Genomic DNA, 22,251 nt, shown 5'->3' with positions numbered 1-22,251 from the left:
GACTTGAACACTCTACCTCTAGAAGAGCTTCTTGGATCCTTGATGACTCATGAACTTAGCATGAAGCAACATCAAGAGGATGAAGTCAAAAAGAAAAGAACCATTGCCCTCAAATCCACAACTTCGCCTGATTATGAAATGGATGAATCTGAAGATGAAGAACAGGATGAAGAGATGGCACTCATCACCCAAAAATTTAAGAAGTTTCTAAGAAAAAGGAAACAGGGGATGAGAAAGAAATTCACAAAAGGGGAACAAAGCAAAGAAAAAGAGAAAGATCAACCCCTTACATGCTACGAGTGCAAGAAGCTGGGACATTTCAGATCCGAATGTCCACAACTGAAGAAAGGTCCCAAAAAGTTCAAAAAGAAGGCAATGATGGCGACTTGGAGTGCGAGTGATGACTCAAGCTCTGACGAGGAAACCTCAACAGAACAAGCCAATCTGTGCCTGATGGCACATGAAAATGAGGTGTGTCTAGCATCCCAAGAAGGAAACAGGAAATGGTATCTTGACAGTGGATGCTCGAGACACATGACTGGTGATGAATCACAATTCATCACGCTTGATGCTAAGGATGGAGGGATGGTCACCTTTGGAGATAATGGCAAAGGAAAGATCATCGGGATAGGTAACATTGGTATCACTCCCTCCAAATACATTGAGAATGTTTTACTAGTTAAAGGTTTAAAGCATAACTTACTTAGCATTAGTCAATTCTGTGATAAAGGGTATAAAGTAGTTTTTGAATCATCTGTTTGTATTGTGACTAGTCCTATTAACGATGGCATTAAATTTATAGGACATAGGCATAGCAATGTTTATATGATAGATTTGAATGACTTAGCCAAATTAGACATGCAATGCCTAGTATCCTTGAATGCTAAAATCAATGAGACTAGTTGGCTGTGGCATCGTAGACTTGCACATATAAGCATGCATTCTCTTTCAAAATTAATTAAAAAGGATTTAGTTCTCGGTTTGCCAAAACTGAATTTTGAAAAGGATAGAATTTGTGATGCATGCCAATTAGGTAAACAAACTAGAGTATCATTTAAATCCAAAAACACTGTTTCAACTTCTAGACCATTAGAGCTCTTACATATGGACTTATTTGGACCAACAAGAACCACCAGTCTAGGAGGAAAATGATATGGCTTTGTAATTATAGATGATTATTCTCGTTTTACTTGAGTTTTCTTTTTGGCTCACAAAAATGAAACTTTTCATATTTTCACTAAATTTCATCGAAAAGTTTCTAATGAAAAAGGATTTTCAATTCAAAATATTAGAAGTGATCATGGAACTGAATTTGAAAATCAAGATTTTGAAAATTTTTGTGATGAAAATGGAATTGGCCATAACTTCTCTGCTCCTAGGACACCCCAACAAAATGGGGTAGTTGAAAGGAAAAACAGAACCTTAGAAGAAATGGCCCGTACCATGCTTTGTGAAAGCAACCTTCCAAGATATTTTTGGGCGGAAGCTATTAACACAGCATGTTATATTTTAAATCGTACTTTAATTAGATAATTTTTAAAGAAAACCCCCTATGAACTTTGGAAAGGAAGAAAACTAAATATTGCATATTTTCATGTCTTTGGTTGCCGATGTTTTGTATTAAATAATGGAAAAGAAAAACTTGGTAAATTTGATGCAAAATCAGATGAAGCAATCTTTTTAGGTTACTCCTCCACCAGTAAAGCATTTAGAGTTTTCAACAAAAGAACTTTAGTAGTTGAGGAGTCCATACATGTTGTTTTTGATGAATCTAACGATCTTCCTTCAAGGAAGAATGAGGGTGTTGATGATGCAGAGCCACTAATAGAAGGTATGAAGGAGATCACTCTGAAAGACTCAGCAACTCCAGAAGACAAGGATCAAGAAGATAAAGTGAAGAAATTCAAGAACAACCTCAAGGTATAAATGACCTACCCAAGGAATGGAGGTATGTTCACAACCACCCTAAGGAGTTAATTATCGGTGATCCTATGCATGGGGTAAAAACACATTCTTCACTTAGAGATATACTTAATCATTGTGCTTTTGTATCTCAACTTGAACCTAAAACTTTTGAAGAAGCTGAAAATGATCATAACTGGATTAATGCTATGCAAGAGGAACTTAATCAATTTGAAAGAAATAATGTTTGGACCTTAGTATCAAGACCTAAAGATTATTCAATAATTGGCACAAAATGGGTCTTTAGAAACAAATTAGATGAGCATGGAAATGTAATTAGAAATAAAGCAAGACTGGTTGCTAAGGGATATAATCAAGAAGAAGGAATTGATTTTGATGAAACCTTTGCACCTGTTGCTAGATTAGAAGCTATTAGACTTCTACTTGCATATGCTTGCTTTATGAATTTTAAGTTATTTCAAATGGATGTTAAAAGTGCATTTTTAAATGGATATATCTCTGAAGAAGTATATGTAGAACAACCCCCTGGATTTGAAAATCATGTTTTTCCTAATCATGTCTTTAGATTAAATAAAGCTTTATATGGATTAAAACAAGCACCTAGAGCATGGTATGAAAGGCTAAACAGATTTCTACTAAATAATGGTTTTTCAAGAGGCAATGTAGATACAACCCTATTTATTAAAAGAAATCAAAATGATATGCTAATTATACAAATTTATGTTGATGACATAATTTTTGGGTCTACTAATGAATCCCTTTGTCAAGACTTCGCTAAGCTTATGCAGGGGGAGTTCGAGATGAGCATGATGGGAGAACTCACCTTCTTCCTCGGACTCCAAATCAAACAATCAAAAGAGGGAATCTCCATCACCCAAAGCAAGTACACCAAGAAACTACTCAAAAGATTTGGAATGGAGAACTGCAAACCAATTGGCACACCAATGAGTCCCTCATGTAAGCTTGACAAGGATGATGAAGGTAAAAGCGTAGACTTAAAATACTATAGAGGTATGATTGGCTCATTATTATATTTAACTGCAAGTAGGCCTGATATAATGTTTAGTGTTTGCTTATGTGCTAGATATCAAACTAATCCTAAAGAATCTCATTTGAATGCTGTTAAAAGAATCCTTAGATACTTAAATGGTACTCAAACTCTAAGGTTATGGTACTCTAAGGACTCACAAATTAATTTATTAGGATATTCAGATGCTGATTTTGCTGGATGTAAATTAGATAGAAAAAGCACAAGTGGAACTTGCCAATTTCTTGGAGTTAACCTAATCTCATGGTTTAGCAAGAAACAAAATTCGGTGGCACTGTCTACGGCTGAGGCCGAATACATTGCAGCCGAAAGTTGTTGTGCTCAAATCTTGTGGATTAAGCAACAACTCGAAGATTTTGGAATTAAACTTAATGAAACACCAATAAGATGTGACAACACAAGTGCCATAAATCTATCTAAAAATCCAATTCAACACTCAAGATCCAAACATATTGAAATAAGACATCATTTCATAAGAGAACATGTTCAAAACAAAAATATAATTCTTGAATATGTTTGCACTGAAAATCAATTAGCTGATATCTTTACAAAGGCCCTTAGTGAGGATAGACTTTGTGAAATTAGGAGAAATCTAGGAATTCTAGATCCATTTGCCTAAAATTTTTCAATTTCCAAAGAATTGATTAGAGCTCAATTTTCAACATCTATCCTGGTCCCAAAAGCTCAAATTTATCATTCTAAGAACTTATCATTGAGCAAAATTCCTTCACTCAAAATTTCAAATTTTTTTGGAATTTATTCACATTTTTCCTGATTTTCTGAACTTCATGAGTCGACCCCCATGAGTCGACTCAATGGCAAACCTGTAAATCCCACCAACTTTCAACGGGTTCATTGTTTTTATAAGGGTTACTGTTTGTGAGACGACTCATCTTCCCATCGTTCTTCTTCCAAAAGCCGTCTTCTCCAACTCTTCTTGCTCCAAATCCAAGGATTAATTTCGAGGCAATTCTCCCTCCTCCTCTCCACCAAAAATCGCCTCCTTCAAAAGGATTTTCTGTGCTTTCTCGCTTTGCTCGGCGCGGTTGGAACGTGCCCTAGCACTTTATCGAACTTTCAAAATCCACTTCTTTTCTCCACCAAAATCCTTCTTCACTCTCTTGTGATCCCTCCTCCACTCAATTCAAGTCTTCTTGTCTGCTACTTTTGGTGGATATGGCTCCAAAGATGAAGCTTCCCCAAAGAAGAAAATCAATCCGTGAGCCTGAAGAAATTGTCCGAAAGAAAAGGCATGCTCAGTCTTCAACTGATCCCACTCCAGTTTCAGTACCTACTCAAGGTCCCTCTCAATCCTCCATAAGCCCCAGTGTAAATCCTCTTTCTGATAGAAAAGTAGAAATCGGAAAAAATATAGATTTTCGGTTCTTTGAGAAAGAAAGTTTTACTTTTGCAAGTAAAATTAAAAACCAAGGATGGAAACTCTATTGCTCTCTTAAGGAAGTCACCTATGTTGATCTAGTTAGAGAATTCTACCAGAATCTACATTATGGAAACGGGTCAGTGACTTCAACTGTAAAGGGAATTGATATCTGCTTGGATTCTAGGATATTGGGAGAAATACTTCAGTTGCCTAGTGAAGGATATTCATATATGGAACTCCCAATTAAAGAAGAGGGGATCAGAATTATTTTAGGAGAAACTTATTCAGAAAATTTAAACAAATTGGAAGCAAAGATTTTGTCCATTGAGATGAGGGTGCTACATCAGATAGTTTCAAAGCTCTTCTTTCCTAGGAGTGGTAGACATGACTTACTTTCCAGCAGAGATGTATGTGTCATGTTTCATGTCATCACTCAGACCCCCCTGAACCTCCCTGCACTTATGATAGAGGCCATGAGAGAAACTTTGAACAGATCCAAGGCACACTTGCCTTATGGTATGGCCCTTACTAGAGTATTTAGGAGGTTTAGAGTTAGCTATGAGGGGGAGGCACCTACCAAGCTATCTCATGTGGACACTTTCAACCAACACAGCCTGCACCGAATGGGAATTACAAAGACTGTTGGTGGTTGGATCAAGGGCTCTGAAGAAAGAGCTGAGGATAGAGCTGAAACAAGAGCTGAGGACAGAACTGAAGGCAGAGTAGAAGAAGAAGGTCCATCTTCTCCTGTACATGACTTCAGGGCAGCTTCACCAGATACCCAGTTCATTCCTGATACTGAGGCTGGCCCTTCAGAGTTTACTAGGTTGCCCACACCAGTGTATCAGCCAGAGAGCAGAGCACCTCATTCAGAGTTCAGACTGGCTGACGATCAGATCGAGCATATTTCACAGCGTGTGGCTTCTTTACTGTCTAGCCAGTGGAGTAGTACTTCTTTTGCACCTGGAGCTGCCTCTTCTGATCAGACCATTACTCCCCACATCTCCACTGTATTTCAGATGATTTCAGATCAGTCCATCAGGATACAGCAGCTTGAGGACACAGTTTGGAGACTGACTGGCAGAGTTCTTGATTTGCAGGGGCAAGTCCTTGTTTTGGCCCATCCCCAACCACAGGAGTCTACTATTAGGTCACAGACCTCACTGCAGAGGCTGGCAGACTCAGAGGAGCACTAGAAGGTGGATATGAACTACTGAGGAAAGAGATCCGAGGATCGAGTGAGCATGCTACCACTCAGTTCACTGCTCTACTTCAATCTGTTTCAAGAGCACTGAACGTACTTGATTCTATCAGACTCACCCTTTCTGTTCAGTCCTTAGCATCTCAGCGTTCTCAGCCACCCAGTTCATCTCGCTCTCCTGCTCGTGGCAGAGGCAGACGGGGTAGAGGACGCACTTCTGATCCATCATCTCCTCACCCTATCTCTGATGACTCCGATCATTGACTTATCTTGATCATTACTAGATCCTAGGTGTTAGTATCTTGTTCTAGGATCTATACCTTGGGGCCATGTATTGACAATTAGCTGATTGAATTTTATTTTAAAGAATTATGTATTGAAACAATTATGTTTTTAATGGAATCATCTTTTATTTATATTTTTACCTTTTGTAATGATGTTGATCATATTATGGTTATATATATTCTCCTTGTTGAAATATTGTCTTCTCTTTGTTGTTGTTTGCTGTTGATAATTGCTATATTAAGGGGGAGCAAACATCTGTGATATACTCTAAAAGGGGAGAAATTAAAGAATATTTCTGAAAAAAGAAAAGTTAACCATGTCTGATGATGTCAAAAAGGGGGAGAAAGTAAACAATTAAACAAAAAGCAAGCAACTCATTAAAAGCAAAACCCTAAATTATGAAAGAAAAAGGGGGAGAAATTAAACAAAAAGCAACTCATCAAAGACAAAACCCCAAAAGCAAAATTACAAATTATGAGAAATTTGGCATCAAATAGAAATTAAACAAAAAGCAATTCAATTATTGAGAAATTAAACAAAAAGCAACCCATCAAAAGCAAAATTACAAATTATGAGAAATTAATTGAAGAATTTAAAGAACAATACCAAAAGTACAATGCTAAGTACAATGCAATTATGTAACTTTTAAATTACTTCTTTACATATGCTCTGATTTACTTTAAAAATTTAAATATGCTCTGATATATTTCAAAATTCAGACTTGCTCTGATACATCTTTTGAAATTTACCTTGATACATCTTAAGAAATTTAACTTACTCTGATACTCCCTAAAATTTCTTTTAACTTGCTCTGATACATTATAAAATTTGCTCTGATACAGTGTGAAATTTTCTCTGATACATTACAAAATTTGCTCTGATACAGTGTGAAATTTTCTCTGATACATTATAAAATTTGCTCTGATACAGTGTGAAATTTTCTCTGTTATATTATAACATTTACTCTGATACATTGTAAAATCTTTTCGGATAACATTGTAAAAATTATTTTTTTCTTGCTCTGATATATTGAAAAATTTATTTTTCTCTCTTGCTCTGATATATCTTAAACTCAAAATGATCTAATACTCTTTTCAAATGTTTATGAAAATGGACAAACTATTTTTGCATATGACCATTTATATCACATGCCAAAAGAATCATATTTTTCAAGCATATACACCTATAGTGCATTCTTTTGAAATTAATGCATTCACATAAATGCTTTTGTTCAAGTGTTTTGTCATCATCAAAAAGGGGGAGATTGTTGCTCCTAGATTGATTTTGATGATTACAAAGCAGATTGAAGGGATACAAATAATTTTAAAATGAAAAAGTCCTTATGCTCTTCAAGGGCAAAATCATAATTTCACTAAAATCCTGATTTGATAGTACCATTTGGTAGAACAAATGATTTGAAATCTATTGGTGAAAATTTTATTGTGTTTGGACTTATATTTTTGATGTTATGAAGGTTTGAAGTGCATGAGTCGACTTATGAGTCAACTCATGGCACTGTGAGCTGATTGGCAAGCAAAAATTCTCCTTGGCACGCTAGTTTTCTGGCTTGGCACGACCTGTGAGTCGACTCATGAGTCGATCCACAAGGCATGAGTCGACTCATGAGTCGACCCCTGCTAATTTGAGCCAAGAATTTCCAGAAACGCATTCTCTGGTTTTTGCAACAGAGGTCGACTCATGAGTCGACCCCTGAAGCATGAGTCAACTCATGAGTCGACCCCTGCGACGGAAAATGTCAGCAACGATTATTTTTTTGCCCATTTTAATTGCCTTTTATGCTTCCTAAAAATCCTCTAACGGCTCTTTATCTGTCTAAATTGTTTTCTCTTGCTTCTAATGTCATAAAATACTTTAAATGGTGAAAGAAATTGCAGATTAAATAGCAGATCAAACGTGAAATCAAAAAAGAAAAAAATGAAAGAGAGGATCCGAAATCTGCACGAAAAAGCCTGAGATCAATGAAATATCCAAAAAGAAAAAGAGAGAGGATCCACAATATACAAGAGAGATTGTGAAAGAGAAAAGCAAGAGCATTCAAGAGGATCTTTCAAGCCTATTGTTCAAACTTGATCTAAAGATCTTTCAAAGCTTTCAAGAGATCTTCAATCAACAATCAACCTCTTCTCAAGCATTCGTTCAAGCATTCATCCATCTTAAGAAAATCCAAAAAGGGTTTCTTCATTTGAGTAAAATTTTTATTATTATATTCGCTCATTTAAGGAGCTGTTATTGTATTAATCTGTGCTCAAAATTTTTTAACTCTTTGTGAGTTTTTGTTCTTGTTTTTGGAGGATTTCCAAAACAAGGAAAGGTTGATCCGAACCTGAAATCGGAGTATTTTGGGTTTACTTGTACCCGGGAAACAAGTGATCTAGCTTGGGATAGCTAGTGTCGGAGTTTCCGACGTTTTGTATTCAGGTTGAATACAAGCATAGTGGATTGAAATTCCCAAGTAGGAGCTTGGGGAGTAGATGTAAGTGCAAGGTTGGCACCGAACCACTATAAATCCTTGTGTTTGTGGTGTGCTTTATCGCTTTACCTTATTTCTTTATTATATCCTTGCAATTCTGCTTCAGGTAATTAATATTGAATTAAAATCTTTGTCTTGTTCATCATATATTATAAATTAAGTCTAAATTTTTAGAAACCCAATTCACCCCCCCCCTCTTGGGTTGCATAGCTGGGCAACAGTTGTGCAACAACAAAGGGGGCGCTAATTATTTCTTGGCATGGGGCCTTGGCATGAAGGTTTCTTCTCACATGGGAAGGTTCCATCTGAGGCATCCATTTGCTATGAGATGAGATCTCATCCCTCCCCTCGCTTCCTTTCTAAAGATTAATGCCCAAGAAAGTCTTTTCGCTTCCCTATGGAGCTTGGCATGTGTGCGAAGTAGAGAGTCTGTGCGTTCAGACCTTGTGAACCATCGGATTTGACTTTTTCTAGAGATTTTGATCTCTATTCTACTGTGAATAAGGTAACTCATAATTATTATGTAATCTTTAGAATAGAAAAATTTTTCAGATGCACCTTGACAATCCGATCAGATCAAATAATTTTTTCCTTCACGCTCCCCTCTCCTAGGAAAAAAAAAATTCAATTGGTGTAGACCAAATTGTTGGAAAATATGTCCCAAAACCAATCGTTAGACAATTGTGCTCATCTTATAAATTATGTATGAATTTTTATTAATAAAAATTATTTGATATTTTTTATTACAAATTATCCATCTTTGACCTCTTGTGTTGTAATGAAGTACTTAGGACTATAATTAATTGATAAAGGTGGATTTATCGTTAAGTCCTTAAAAATATTTGCGATCAAATGATATGCTATTAATAGGATGATAGCATTATTGTGTATAGGTCGTTGAGTACCAAATAAGTTGATTGTCTTCTTAACCAAGAAGTGTGAAGACACTGTTATGGCATACAAATAGAATGTAGGAGTACATGGCATATAAATAGAATATAGGAGTACATTCACATCGAACGTGACCATGTGTCGAGCACTCTGCTGTCAAGAATAGCTCGTGAAGAGTATGGATATAAGTGTCCCTCTAATCTGAGACCACCACGGTGACTTGTAAGTAACTCACTGTACCTTAATATCGGACCATCTAAATTTCTAACTCAGTGATGAAAAGTTATTGGGTATAGTCAAGTATTTATCAAGTCAGTGTGTGAGTCAAGATGGAATTGACCCCTCTGAATTAGTAGGAGATATGCATCAGTGTATTTCAATTTAGTAAAATTTTAACCAAAGTAATCTATGAGATGGATTTGAAAGGTTGAAATATAATATGATCGACTAAATTAAATTTGACAGTTAAACCCTAGGTCACTTTGAGTATTTAGGTCAAAAGGATAAATTATACGATAACCATACGTCAGTAGGTTCTAGAAGGTTGCTTTGCAATACTTCGACCTATCTAATCGTCGGGTCATCATTGCTAGATGGTTACATCAATTAGTATAGAAAGTTATTCCTATGCTACTAATTTAAGTTTGAACCTATGGGGTCACACGTATTAAAAGATTTGGTTAGATCAGATGGCTGAAGAGTCTAATTGGATTGTGACTCTAGTGAAGAGTCCTACTCGAACTAGGACTCTGAGAGAGAGTCCCATTGGGACTAAAACTCTATTTTTTTGAAGAATTTATTAGTAATTAGATTACTAATTAACTCAATTTGATTGAGTAAAGAGCTTTGGAATAAGTCTGATTGAATTAGATTTAGTTCGACTCTGATTGGGTTTGATATGATCGAGCTCGATTACAAGAAAAATTTGATCCTGATTCGATTAGGATTTTGACTCAGCTAATTTTTAATTGGGTTAGAAATTTGATGAGTTATTTAAATTTTTAATTGGATTAGATTTATTTCTATCAGTGGGTTCAATTCAAATTTGATTTGGATTAGAATCAGAATTGAAAATGAAGAGTCCTTGTCAACTAGGACTCTATCCTTATCTTTTGCGCCACACCTGGATCCATGCCAATTTCTCCATGCCTAATTAGATTTGGGTTGTGATTTTTGGTATCATAATAGAGGGTCCAATAAGAGTGGGCAGCAATAGTTTATGAGTCATAATATTATCTCTTGTTTAATTTGAATGCGATCTGAATTAGAGATAAGAGGTAAACTAGGAAAGAGATTTTTCATATATAAGATATTGTTAGCATCATATTAATTTTTTTTTATTTTTCTTGAAGAATTATTTGGCATGTGAGACTCCAAAATCCTTCTCCACATCTTAATAATTTTTTTGAAATTTTTTAGGATGCCAAAAGAAGGTTTTGGTGTTAACTCTTGGTGCTCTTCCTTAAAAAATCCTAATTCCTAGTCTATAAAAAGGGGTCCTCTCTCTTGGACATCCTATGATCTATCCCTTATTGGTTTTTATTTTTAAAGCCTCTTCTCCTCCTTCTCAACTTCTCCTCTTGATCCTTTCTTGCTTTAGAGGGTCCAAAATATTTAAACAAGGAGGAACAAATCAGCTGTCGAAGTTGCTTACAGGCTAGCACCTTCAAATCCCTGATCTGCACTTGTCTTCGCATGGACTTCCTGTAGAGGCCAGATGACTCCATATGGCTGTGAGTAATTTGAAGAACACCTTCTCTAACCATTGGATCAGAGGAGATCAAGATCAAATTTGTTTGGTAATGATCTCTAACTTATTTTGATTCCTATGGTTGATCTAATAGTTAGATCTAGAATTTCAACATCGATGAGATTGATGCAATTTTTCTTTTTAGATTTAAAGTGTATATTTTCATATCAAAGATCATGATATGATAGTCTAAGATAGAATCTTATACATGTGATTAGGATAAAATCATTTAATTTATTATTTCTACTGCATAAAATTTTAAAATTATATGTACTGCATTATCACATATTTTCTTTAACTGGTATCAAAGCCAGGTTGCTTTGATATGAATTAATATGACTTTAGATCTAATTTTTTTTTTAATTTTATCTAATTATTTATGATTTAGATTAGATCTAAATTATTTTATTTTTAGATCTGATTATCATCTGTTTAGATTAGATGTTCTGAGTAGCAAAGTACTCGGATTGGGTAATCACCAGACCGTCCGGTCATAGGAGCAAGTAGGGTTTTATGATCCTATCCTCCCATTCAATGGGATGCTCTTCATGGCATATAGGGTTGCCACTGTGAGGTCCCATGAAGAAGAAAATGAAAAGAGAAAACTTACTTTCTTGCAAAATCTTAGATCTTGAAATCCTAGGTGTTGTTGTATATAATGCAAATTGTGAAGAAACTAGTTATATCAAATCTTGATTAATCAAAATTATTTTGATTTAAAATCATAAAAATTTAAATTTGATCTAAAATATTTTATGATTTGATGTAAAAAGTTTACATGAAAGATTATTTTTAAAATCTTAACCATGTTGATGCAAAACTTAATTAAGAATTAAGTGTTAAACCTAATAGATTTAGAATTGTGATTTAGATCTAATGACATTACATAAAACATGGGGCATGGGTTAGCTCAAATTAGGTCTTTTTCTTTAATTGGGTTAGACTTAAAGTTAGAATCAAAGAATTGATTGACCATATAGAGAAATTGATTAAGTCTAACTAAATATTGAATTAGATTAATCAAGATTTCTCTAGTACAATAGTTGTAGATGGTCAAGTTCATATCTTTGATTAGATCAAATAGATCTTGATTGTAGCTCAGTGGTTGAACCCGAATCATTAAGTTGGTCAAATTGAAACTAGTTAACCAATTAGTGTCTAAGGTAAGTTTGACATTTTAATCGATGATTTTTAATTGGGAGTGGCTTACCTAACCATTTCGATGGTGTCTAAGGCAAGCTTAGCAGATGCTCCCCACTGATCTCACTTATCTGACCAATTTGGTGAGCTAGAATTTGGTTAGATCGCTAAGTGATTCAAGTTAGCCCATGCTATTAAAGTTGATCAGTGTGACTGATCTAGGTGCCAGTTCAATTCGCATGACCTAATCCAATTCAGTGACTTGGTGAAGTCAGTGGAAGGATTGTGGTCTACTGATTGATCTTTTCTTCTCTCTTCTTCTCTAAACTGACTTAATCATCTAAATTATTAGGTCCCTAAAATAAGCTGGTTATGGTGATAACTAGATCATAGCCTCCCATTAAGGTAAGTGATAATGGATCATTATTTATGATTGATATTGTAGGCACCATCCGTCTGATGTTCACTCTAAATAATAGAATTATCATTCATCATATGATGACTTTGTTGAACTATCTGATGATGGTTGGGTTGATCGAGCCATCCTCAGACCTGATCACTCATTAGGTAGAATCACTGAGTAGGTTCATGTTAATAGTTTGACCTAACCAAAACTTTCAATGAAGGCCCATCACCTACTGAAATAAAATCTGGGCTAAATAAATACTAGAAGTTATTTGGAGAAACAATTGGTTGAGAACCTATCCATAGGTGTATATGGGTTGATCGAACCATCCTTGGGCCTATATGTAGTCAGTGTGGATTCTAGTACCTGCTAAAGAATTAAAGTAATTCTTTGAATTGGAGGTAGAGGCTACCAATGTTAGATGTGTGCCCTACATGCTAGATCGGCTGACACATTCCTGTACAGATCTAAGGACAAATTTGTAATTTTGATTATAAATAAATAAAAAGGTTATTCTTCTATCACATTGTGTACATTGTGTCTGTGATACATCCTTTGAGTTAGTAGGAATGTAAATTCATATTTTTAAGAGTTAAAAATTTAAGGCATGAATTTACATAACTAACTCGTAAACAGCTCCTGACCATAGGATCATCACGAGGATGGTGATCGATCCAGAAGATTGGTGTACGATCATTTTTTTAGGGTAGATGTGTCTTGAGTCTATGGTATGGAGACATCGAAGTGAGAGTACAGATATTCATTGAGAACGAGAGTACTGAGCGTGACCACTTCGAGCAGTCATAAGGAAGTCTACCTTCTCGTCAAAGACTAGCTCGATGCTGCAGTTGTGTATCTAGTTCTTTGACTTGAGGTGCATCGACAGTTCACCTTGAGTGTGTTATAGTTTGACTATACCATAACTCAATCTCCTAGCCATTCGGAACCCTGAGGTGTATATTGGTTGTAGCATATTCATTGTAGAAACTAGGTCGCACCAAGATGGGATCTATCAATCTCGGTAGATGAGAGGAGTAGTCCTATGATAATTGAAAGATCGAGTCCTTAAGCCCATGGCCATGGCAGAGTGAAATAATGAAAAAGAGTTTTTCATTAAGATTTCACATCGGACTCGGATCGATCAATTAAGTCATATGACTGATGTTGGGTTTGACGAGTTCACCTTAACCCTAATTCAGTCGGAACTCATGATAGAGGAACTCAATCACACAAGTAGCTGCATCGAGAGATTCATCTTCAGTTCTGATGGTTGCCACCATATATTGCTAGATATCACTGATAGATTTTGGAAGCAATTAGAATGATATTGATGATCGATCATTCTAATTGTCTGAATCAAAAGAGTTATGGTCCATCGAAAGGAGTTTCGATGATGTCGATGATGAGATCATGACATATCTCATTACCATACAGAATTGAACCTAATTGGATCACACAAATAAGGTTAGGATCTGGATGTCATCAATTGGGCTAATCCAATTGATTTGGATAAGATCCAATTAGGTTTAAGAAAATCGTGCTAGCACACGATTGAGCCTAACTTTCTCTTCGTGTAATCTTTTCATCTCTACTGAGCCAAATGTGATTTGACTCATCCAGAGAACCTTAGAAAGGTTTCTCTCAGTCTAAATGAAGCTTGTCCAATTTAAAAAAAATTTATCTTAATTCATGAGATGAATTTAAGACAACACCTGCTAATTCCTAGTACCTGCCAATTTTATTTTAGGACATCTATCAAAAGTTGACATATGGGTCTTAAACTGAAGAGGGCTCATTAGAGAATTTTTATGGAGTGTTCACAAGCCAAGCCACATCAAATTGGGTACCATAATCAGATTATGGTGTGAGCCCAATTGGATTAAAGTGGGTGCCCCAAGTGGATAAGGATTGGAGAGTCTTGATCAATTTAAACTCTTGGGCGCCACCTCTATTTGTGCTTATCCAATGTTGGTGCCATCTTTTGGAGATAAGGTGAGGTTCTTATCTGATATGATCAGATGACATCACTCCACCAATCAAATTTTTTTCAGAATTTATTAGAATTTTTTGATTGGTTGAATGATGTGGCACTGCACAGCATACAGGGTCTATATAAACCCTGCTGCGCCTAGGGTTTCGAGGTAGAAGTTATTTTATACATAAAATCTAATATCTGCCATCTCTTCCCCTCTTCTCTATATCCTCCCTGCTCTCCTTCCTCCCCTCTTCACATCCAAAGAGTTAGACATCTATCTGGCAAAGATCCAAGGCGTGGTGATGCCTAGAACAGAAGGCTGCAGGACTTCTTCGATAGGCTGCTGCTCCAACTTCAGGAAGACTTTTGAAAATCTTCCTAATCAGATTTAGATCTAATTTTTGGAGTATAGATTTGTGAGGAGAAGATGTTCTAGGTCCTATCTGAGTGGATACCGATAGAGGTCAGGCACTTGCGTGGCTACATCAGAACCTCGGACTGTGCAGAGATCATCTACAGGATAATCAGATTACCCTTGAGGTATTTCTTCTTTCATCATAGTTTTAGATTTAATTTTAGATTTAAAATATCAGATAATAAGATTAGATCTAGAGATTTAGATCTAAAAAATATGTAGGATAAAAAATTTTTAAATTTATTCTGCCCCAGATTTGGTGAAATCTGAAAGATCCTATGAGGAAAAGCGATTTTTCTCCTTCAATCAATTCGTATAAAATAGTGGGAGGACCTTTAGACTAAAGTCCAAGTCTTTAGGATTAACAAATTCATATACTAATTAGGTTTTATGTTTTCTTTATGTGTGTAGATATGGCCTCAAATTTGTCGCTTCGATCACTGTTGGACAGTGAGCAGCTTACAAGACTGAATTTTAATGATTAGTATCAAAAGTTAAAGATAGTCCTGGAGCATGAGAGGATCCTTTATGTGATAACGGATATGGCATCTGAAGAGTCTGCTCTTAACGCCCGAGGCATAGTCAGAGATACTTATTTGAAGTGGCTCAACGATCGCACCATGGTTCGTTGCATTATGCGGGCCTCTATAAATAATGAGTTCAGTCAAAAATTTGAAGAAGCTCAGTCAAAAGAAATGCTTCAAGTGTTGAGAGATTCCTTTGGTATCTCTGACGATGTTGAGCGGTACAAGATTAGTTGCATCATTTTCAATGCCCAGATGAGCGAGGGTGCATCTGTTATCGATCATGTATTATACATGATCGAGCAGATTGAAAAATTGAGCAAACTTAGCTTCCCCTTGTACGAATAGCTGGAGAAGGATGCAATCCTAAACTCCCTACCCAAGTTCTACCTATCATTCCTCAGTTATTTTAAAATGACGAGGCTTATAGTCAACTACCATGGTTTGTTGGGGTTACTACAGACTTTTGAGAAAGATCATCAACTCCATAAAGAGACGGTAAATCTAGTGGAAGGATCTTCTTCAGGTAGTCATCATCCCTTTAAAAAAGAAAAAAAGAAGAAGAATAAAAATGTGCCTGGTGCTGGGAGTCATCCCAGAAACTCAAGTTCAAGGCTGATCAAAGTCAGATAGAGTACTTCTTTTGCAAGAAACAGTATTATTGAAAGAAGAATTATCCTCAGTGTATCGCTTTTCTTGATCCGAACAGACCAAAGAAGAAGAAGCAATCAGTTACTGGATAAGGTACTTATATGATAACATCTTATAACTTCTCTCTTTTTGATACAATGATCTTGGATATTGGATACTGATAGCCCTATTCACTTTGCAATTCATTGCAGGATCTTCAGGTCACTAAGAGATTTTGAGATGATGAGAGATTTCTGAATATTGAAGATGGAAGATTAGTTCCAGTTCTAGCTTTAGAAATCATCAAGCTTGTATTTGAATCTCAGTACATTATTCTTGATGAGTATCATTACTGTCCTAATTTTTTTTTAAATATTATTTTTGTAGGCCTTTTGGCCAATTTCAATTATGAAATATCAATAAAGAAAAATTTTTGTGATATCATTTTGAATGGTGTTACAATTTTGCATAGACAGTTGCATAATGGTATCTATGTTGTATCTAGACCTAATGTAATGTATATTTCAAATAAACATCCTAGAATAGATGATGTCATGGATGCCTACCTTTGGCATTGTAGGCTAGGTCATATCAACAAGAATATGATGAACAGGTTAGCTCAAGAAGAAATTCTTGATAAAGATGATTATGAATCGTTATCTACCTGTGAGTCTTATTTGTTTGAAAAGATGACCAAGTCATCTTTTACTGAAAAAGATGAACAAGCCAGTGATGTGCTGGATCTAATACATTCTGATGTTTGTGGACCCATGAGTACATGTACCAGAGGAGAGTATAGCTATTTCATTATATTCACAGACAACCTATCTAGGTATGGGTATATCTACTTGATGAAATATAGATTTGAATCATTTGAAATGTTCAAATGGTTTCGTAATAAAGTAGAGAAATAAACTAAAAAAAATATTAAAATTCTTCAGTCTGATCGAGAAGGTGAATACCTCTCTAGTAAATTTCTGATATATCAAAGAGAAAATGAGATTCTCTCCCAATGGACCCCTTCAGAGACACCACAGCATAATGATATCTCAAAAAGGAAGAATTGAATCTTATTGGATATGGTTCGATCCATGATCGGGTTTGTAACTCTGTCGATCTTTTGAGGATATGCACTTGAAATAGCCTGTCTTGTGCTCAATAATATTTTGAGCAAGTTAGTTAATAAGACACTATATGAGATATGGTCAGGGCGTAAGCTGAACCTCTCTTACTTTAGGGTCTGGGGATGTCTGACCTATGTTAAATGATTACAAACTGACAAGCTCAGTCCTAGCTCTGATAAATATAATTTCGTAGGGTATCCTAAAAAAATAAAAAAATATTATTTTTACCTGTCTACTGAACAAAAGGTGTTTATCAACAGTAAGGCACACTTTTTGAAAAAGAAATTTCTTAGTGAGAAAATAAGTGTCTCTAAAATCGAACTTGATGAAGTTTGACAGGTAGAAGAACCGACACCAATGATTGAATTTGAATTGAATTTGATAAGATCAAACCTGAAGCCCAACACACAAACATCCTTAAGGTGATCCGGTAGAGTACCGTATCAGTTGGATAGATACTTAGGTTTCTTGATTCGGGATGGAGATCCTATTGAACTCGATGAGAACAATGAGAATCTGATCATCTATATGGATGCGATGCAGAGGTCTGACTTTGACAAATGGTTTGAAGCCATGAAATCCAAAATAAAGTCCATAAAGGTCAACGATGTATGGACATTGGTTGACCCACCTAAAGGGGTTAAACCCATAAGGTGTAAGTGAGTCTTCAAGAGAAAAAGGGGCGCAGACCGAAAGGTGGAGACCAATAAAGCCCATTTTTGTTGCCAAAGATTATTGTCAGCATTATGGTATTGACTATAACGAGATATTTTTCTCTGTGGCAATGCTCAAGTCCATTTGGATCATGCTTGCAATAGCAGCATATCTGGACTATGAAGTCTGACAGATGGATGTTAAGACAGCTTTCCGAAATGGAGAGCTGAATGAAGAGGTGTATATGACACAACCTGAAGGGTTTACATCCACAGATGAGTCCAAGGTGTGCAAGCTTCAGAAATTCATTTATGGATTGAAGCAAGCATCTCGAATTTGGAACATACATTTTGATAAGGTGATCAAAATGTATGGTTTCTTTAGGAACGGAGAGAAACCCTGCATATATAAGTGGGCAAATGGCTCAATAATTATATTTCTTATGTTGTATATCGATAACATTCTCTTAATCAGGAATGATGTCTCTATGTTACAGGGAATAAAAGTGTGGCTGTCGTCATAATTTTTCATGAAGGATCTGGGAGAAGCAGCCTACATCCTAGGGATGAAGATCTATAGGGATAGATCTAAGAGGCTGCTCGGACTCTTCCAATCCATGTATATAGATACCATGCTGAAATAGTTCAGCATGGAGAATTTCAAGAAAGGCTATCTTCCGATAAGTCAAAAAAATTTTCTTTCGAAAGGAGATTATCTGACAATTCTTCAAGAGAGAGAGCGTATGAGTAGAGTTCTATATGCTTCGACAGTAGATTCTATTATATACGCCATGATATGTACGAGACCAAACATGGCATACTCACTAGAGGTAGTGAATAGATACTAGTCTGATCTAGAAGAAAACTACTGGAAGGTCGTAAAGATCATTCTTAAATATTTGAAAAATACTAAGGATCAGTTGCTTGAGTATGGTGAAACTGACTTGAAATTGATGGGGTTCACCGACTCCAGCTTTTAGTCAGACCATGACGATAGTAAGAGTGTATTGGATTATATTTTTATCCTAAATGGTAGAGCATTCTACTGAAAAAATTTCAAACAGCATATTGTGGCAGACTCTATTTGCGAAGCGGAGTATATCGCAGCATCCGATGCTACGAAGGAAGCTATCTGATTATGGAAGTTCATTGATAAGCTCAGTGTGGCACCCTTCATTGATAGCCCTGTCTTGTTATACTACAACAATACTGGAGCCATTGCTCAAGCCAAGGAGTCGAGATTACATCAGTACATCAAACATATTCTGCACCGCTATCACCTTATCCGAAAGATTGCGGATCAAGGTGATGTCGACCTTGAGAAGATCAACGGAAAGAAAAACTTGGTCAATCTATTTACTAAAGCTCTCAAAATCAAGCAGTTTGATGACCACAAGTCGAAGATGGGTATTCGATACCGTACCGATTGGCTTTAGTCCAAGTGGGAGTTATTGAGAAATATGTCCCAAAGTCAATCGTTAGATGATTGTGCTTATCTTGTAAATTATATATAAATTTTTATTAATAAAAATTATTTGATATTTTTTATTATAAATTATTCATCTTTGAACTCCTGGGTTGTAATGAAGTCCTTAAGACTATAATTAATCAACAAAAGAAGATTTGTCATTAAATCCTTAAAAATATTCGTAACCAAATGATATACTATTAATAAGATGATAGCATTATCGAGTATAGGTCGTTGCGTGCCATATGAGTTAATTATCTCCTTAACCAAGAAATGTGGAGATACTGTTATGGCATACAAATAGAATGTAGGAGTACATTCGTATCAAACGTGAATATGTGCAGAGTTATTGAGAAATATGTCCCAAAGCCAATCGTTAGATGATTATGCTCATCTTGTAAATTATATATAAATTTTTATTAATAAAAATTATTTGATATTTTTTATTACAAATTATTCATCTTTGAACTCCTGGGTTGTAATGAAGTCCTTAAGACTATAATTAATCGACAAAAGAGGATTTATCGTTAAATCCTTAAAAATATTCGTAACCAAATGATATACTATTAATAGGATGATAGCATTATCGAGTATAGGTCGTTGCGTGCCATATGAGTTAATTATCTCCTTAACCAAAAAATATGGAGATACTGTTATGGCATGCAAATAGAATGTAGGAGTACATTCGTATCAAACGTGAATATATACCGAACACTCCGCTGTCAAGAGTAGCTCGTGAAGGGTATGGATATAAGTGTCCCTCCGATCTGAGACCACCATGATGACTTATACGCAACTTAATTTACTTTAGTACCAGACCATCTGAGTTTCTAACTCAGTGATGAAAAGTTACTAGATGTAGTCAAGTAATTATCAAGTCATGTGTAAGTCAAAATAGAATTGATCCCTCTGAATTAGTTAGAGATATGTATTAGTGTATTTCAATTTAGTAAAATCTTGATCAGGATAATTCATGAGATGGATTTAAAATATTGAAATATAATATGATCGACTAAATTAGGATTGATAGTTAAACCCTAGGTCACCTTGAGTATTTGGGTCAAAGAGATGAATTATACGGTAACTATACGCCAGTAGGTTCTAGAAGGTTGCTTTGCAATACTTCGATCTATCTGGTCGTTAGGTCATCATTGCTAGATAGTTACATCGATTGGTATAGAAAGTTATTCCTATACTACCGATTTAGATTCGAATCTATGGGATCACACGCATTAGAAGATTTGATCAGATCAGATGGCTGAAGAGTCTAATTGGATTGTGACTCTGATGAAGAGTCCTACTCGAACTAGGACTTTGGGGGAGAGTCCCGCTGGGACCGAGACTCTACTTTTTTTTATAAAATTTATTAGTAATTAGATTACTAATTGACTCAATTTGATTGAATAAAGAGCTTTGGAACAAGTCTGATTGAATTAGATTCAGTTCGACCCTGATTGGGTTTGATATGATCGAGCCCGATTATAAAAAAAATTTGATCCTGATTCGATCAGAATTTTGACTTGACTAATTTCTAATTGGGTTAGAAATTTGATGAGATATTTGAGTTTCTAATTGGATTAGATTTATTTCTATCAGTAGATTCAATCCAAATTTGATTTGGATTAGAATCAAAATTGAAAATGAAAAGTCCTTGTCAACTAGGACTCTATCCTTATCTTTTGCGCCACACCTGGATCCATGCCAATTTCTCCATGTCTAATTGGATTTGGGTTGTGATTTTTGGCATCATGATAGAGGGTCCAATAAGAGTGGGTGGCAATAGTTGATGAGTCATAATATTATCTCTTGCCTAATTCGAATGCAATCCGAATTAGAGATAAGAGGTAAACTAGGAAAAAAAAATTTCATATATAGAATATTGTTGGTACTATATTAATTTTTTTCTTATTTTTATTAGAGAATATTTTAATATGTGAGACTCTAGAATCCTTCTCCACATCTTAATGATTTTTTTAAAATTTTTTGGGATGCCAAAAGAAGGTTTTGGCATTGACTCTTGGTACTCTTCCTTAAAAAATCCAAATTCCTAGTCTATAAAAAGGGGTCCTCTCTCTTGGACATTCCATGATCTATCCCTTGCTGGTTTTTATTTCCAGAGCTTCTTCTCCTCCTCTTGATCCTTTCTTGCTTTGGAGTGTCTAAGATACTTGAAGAAGGAGGAACAAATCAGCTGTCGAAGTTGCTTGCAGGCTAGCTCCTCCAAGTCCCTGATCTACGTTTGTCTTCACATGGATCTTCTTATAGAGGTCAGATGACTCCATATGGCTGTAAGCAATCTGAAGAACACCTTTTCTAACCATTGGACTAGAGGAGATAAAGATCAAATTTATTTGGTAATGATCTATAACTTGTTTTGATTCCTATGGTAGATCTAATAGTTAGATCTAGAATTTCAGCATCGATGACATCGATTCGATTTTTATTTTCAGATCTAAAGTACATATTTTCATATTAAAGATCATAATGTGGTAGTCTAAGATAAGATCTTATACATGTGATTAGGATTAAATCGTTTAATCTATTATTTTCGCTGCATAAAATTTTAAAATTGCATGTACTATACTACCGCATATTTCCTTCACAAATATCTCACTCCCTTCGATGTTGGTCGAGTTGGACTAAATAGATCAAACCTTAATTGAACCCAAATTGAGTCTCTCATCTTTTTTTAGTTGACCCAAATCGAGCCTAGTTAGTCTAATTTCCTTTGAATTGATGACTTAGATCTAATACAAAGTTTTAATTTTGATCAAGTGGAAACTGGGAGGCAGGATCGCGATTGAATCCTCTGCATATAGGTAACCATGAACTTCATTTAGATACGTATATTAGATAATTGTTAGATTCAAGGGTTGGTAGAGACCCCTATATGTTTGGCTTGATCGATAGTCTGGACTAGAAGCTACTATGAAACAAATCAAGTTA

The sequence above is a fragment of the Elaeis guineensis genome, chromosome 6, assembly GCF_000442705.2.
Source record: "Elaeis guineensis isolate ETL-2024a chromosome 6, EG11, whole genome shotgun sequence".
In the NCBI taxonomy this organism is placed as follows: Eukaryota; Viridiplantae; Streptophyta; class Magnoliopsida; order Arecales; family Arecaceae; genus Elaeis; species Elaeis guineensis.
This window is presented reverse-complemented; position numbering follows the sequence as displayed.